The sequence below is a fragment of the Frankliniella occidentalis genome, unplaced genomic scaffold (genome assembly GCF_000697945.3).
Source record: "Frankliniella occidentalis isolate FOCC.00 unplaced genomic scaffold, Focc_3.1 Scaffold296, whole genome shotgun sequence".
NCBI classification, from domain to species: Eukaryota; Metazoa; Arthropoda; class Insecta; order Thysanoptera; family Thripidae; genus Frankliniella; species Frankliniella occidentalis.
Genome location: NW_026267422.1, coordinates 342,167 through 345,640, shown reverse-complemented (window position 1 = coordinate 345,640; position 3,474 = coordinate 342,167). Strand labels below are relative to the sequence as shown.

General features: G+C 54.0%; 1 protein-coding gene across 4 annotated transcripts in view; it reads right to left on the bottom strand.

Annotated features, from left to right (window-relative positions):
* LOC113202546 (protein angel homolog 2) overlaps positions 1-3,474 on the bottom strand; it is a 13,166-nt gene that overhangs the window by 8,403 nt on the left and 1,289 nt on the right. The window lies entirely within an intron of this gene.

Below are 3,474 nucleotides of genomic sequence, written 5' to 3'. Positions count from 1 at the left end.
GCCTTGGGTATCACCCTGAAAGTACGTCCGTCCGTCCGTCATGCGTCGTTACGAAACTGCAAAGTCCAGCTCACGCATGCTCTCATAGCGCCTGGCAGTAGGCAACATCTTGCCTGCGATGCATGCGTGCACTGCGGGTTGGCCTACCCAGAGTCTCGCAGGCGCCCGGCTTCGGTAAATTTGCCGAATGAATACGAGGAAAACGGACGTACATTCTGGGCGGCTCCTTGACAGGCTCGGCTGATAGAGAGGGGGGAGAAGGCGGCGGGGGCCCGTTACCTCTAAACAAAGTACCTCTAAAACGTCCATTACCTCTAAAGTCAATTGCCTCTAAAAAAGGTGGTGTCGAGTACCTCTAAAATTTTTACCTCTAAACAATTTACCTCTAAAATTGTATTTATTGTGTCAGGACACCGAGCGAAGCGGAAAAACGCAAACAGAGCATACGACAATGTACCAGAGGTGGCTCTTGCAGTCATACATTACCGAACGTTTGGTTTGCGTACCCCTGGGGGCCGTAGCGCCCTACGTGCGGTGCAGGTAGGCAACCCGCACGCACGCCTGCGTGCGGTACAGCATACCCACGATGACTGGCGGGTTTGCCTACCCCAGGGGGCCGTAGCGCCCCACGGGTAGCGCAGATAGGCAACCCGCATGCACGCCCGCGTTCGGTACAGCAGAACCACGATGACTGGCGGGCTTGCCTACCCCAGGGGGCCGTAGCGCCTTACGTGCGGTGCAGGTAGGCAACCCGCACGCATGCCTGCATGCGGTACACCATAACCACGATGACTGGCGGGTTTGCCTACCCCAGGGGGCCGTAGCGCCCTACGGGTAGCGCAGATAGGCAACCCGCATGCACGCCCGCGTGCTGTACAGTCAGGATTCGTTCGAAGTAACGAAAGGCTCTCGGGGGCCTAGTGGAGACAATCGAGCGCGAGCATTCAGGGGAAGCTCCCTTCTCTGCGACTGACTGCGGCTCCTCTCTCACTTTGCTCGAAGGCCTAGCTCTCTCCCAAAGCTGAGGCTCTGTTCGAGCAACATGCACTCGACGCGAATGCAAGAGGTGCGCGGTCGGTGGCTTTTTACGGTGAACCTACTGGGTCGCTACGTGAGTTTAGAACCCCTGCCCCAGCAGTAGCTTCCAATGGAAGCTGCTTCCATGCGTTCGTTCAAAGCCCATTAGGAAGATATCCACTTAGCGCGACTTGCGACTATCCCAGTACCGCAAGTCTATACATCGAGGATTTTTAGAGGTAAAGTACCTCTAAAAGAATATTGTCAGAAAGGACCTGGGAGTACGTGAGCATTAGTGCGTTGGACAATGTGTCAGCAGGGGCAAAACAATGCCCATGAAGCTGCTCTGTAGTTACACCACCCCGCACGCTGGGTTTTCCAAACGACCCATATAGCTCCTTACGAGCACTGCGGGTAGGCAACCCGCTCGCACGCCTGCATGCCGTGCAGCATCACTACGACGACTGGCCTGTTTGCCTACCCTACGCCTGCGTGCAGAACATCGGTAACTACGGTACGGAGAAATGGATCCGGATACATACTTCTCTACTCGCGCACATCGGACGCACGGCCGATTGAGGAAGGGAACGCGTGTTTTAGTAAGACTTAGGGCGGATCTCGCGCGTTCGCACCTCGTGCTAACGTCTCGGCAGGATCCTTCAACGGTAAATGGGCAAGGCACAAGAACTACTGCTTTTCCAAGACCGCTGCATTTACTAGGCTCCAAAAATTGTCGCGGCTTGACAGCGTAAGGCATGTGAATTGTGCAACAGCGTGTGTTTTATTGATTCCTTGACTAAAGTCGGCGGCAGAGAGAGGAGGGAATACTCGCGCGTTGATTGTCTAAACTAGGCTCCCGAGAGCCTTTTCGTTACTTTGGATGAATCCTGGCCCGTCCCGTATTCATAACGTACTGCATGCAGGCGTGCGAGTGGGTTTCCTACCTGTACCGCACGTAAGGCGCTACGGCCCCCTGGGGTAGGCAGACCCGCCAGTCATCGTGGTGATGCTGTACCGCACGCAGGCGTGCGAGCGGGTTGCCTACCCGCAGTGCCCGTAAGGCGCTATGTGTCGTTTGGAAAACCCAGCGTGTGGTGTGGTGTAACTACAGAGCAGCTTTATGGGCATTGTTATGCCCCTGTTGACGCATTGTCCAACGCACCCCTGGTCGCGTACTCCCGGTTCGTCCTGACAATATTTTTTTAGAGGTACTTTACCTCTAAAAATCCTCGATGTATAGACTTGCGGTACTGGGAAAGTCGCAAGTCGCGCTAAGTGGATATCTTCCTAATGGGCTTTGAACGAACGCATGGAAGCTACTGCTGGGGCAGGGGTTCTAAACTCACGTAGCGACCCAGTAGGTTCACCGAAAGCCACGGACAGCTCACCTCTTGCATTCGCGTCGAGTGCATGTTGCTCGAACAGAGCCTCAGCTTTGGGAGAGAGCTGGGCCTTCGAGCAAAGTGAGAGAGGAGCCGCAGTCAGTCGCAGAGAAGGGAGCTTCCCCTGAATGCTCGCGCTCGATTGTCTCCACTAGGCCCCCGAGAGCCTTTTGTTACTTCGAACGAATCCTGACTGTACCGCATGCAGGCGTGCGTGCGGGTTGCCTACCTGCACCGCACGTAAGGCGCTACGGCCCCCTGGGGTAGGCAAGCCCGCCAGTCATCGTGGTTCTGCTGTACCGCACGCGGGCGTGCATGCGGGTTGCCTATCTGCGCTACCCGTGGGGCGCTACGGCCCCCTGGGGTAGGCAAACCCGCCAGTCATCGTGGTTATGCTGTACCGCACGCAGGCGTGCGTGCGGGTTGCCTACCTGCACCGCACGTAGGGCGCTACGGCCCCCAGGGGTACGCAAACCAAACGTTCGGTAATGTATGACTGCAAGAGCCACCTCTGGTACATTGTCGTATGCTCTGTTTGCGTTTTTCCGCTTCGCTCGGTGTCCTGACACAATAAATACAATTTTAGAGGTAAATTGTTTAGAGGTAAAAATTTTAGAGGTACTCGACACCACCTTTTTTAGAGGTAATTGACTTTAGAGGTAATGGAAGTTTTAGAGGTACTTTGTTTAGAGGTAACGGTGCCGACTCGAGAAGGCGTTACCTACATACAGGGGTTATGCATAGTGAGTTGCATACCTGTCAGGCGATTGCTTACATTGCCAAACAGCAAAAGTCGCTGCTGTAATTACTAGAACACACGTGCCGTGAACTTCGTTATGACTTAAAAGGGAGGTCAGATATAACGTCTCTCTCTCTCTCTCTCTCTCTCATGACTCATGACTCGACGTCTATACAACACTTAGAAATTCCGTAGGCTAAGTACGGAATCCTTACGGCACTCACTGTAAATTCCAAGTACGATACCAGACCGTAACGGGATGATTGTAATTTAAAGATACGCACTTGTTATTTGAAATAACGGTGTACCCCGTACATTCTCCCCGTCAAATTAATA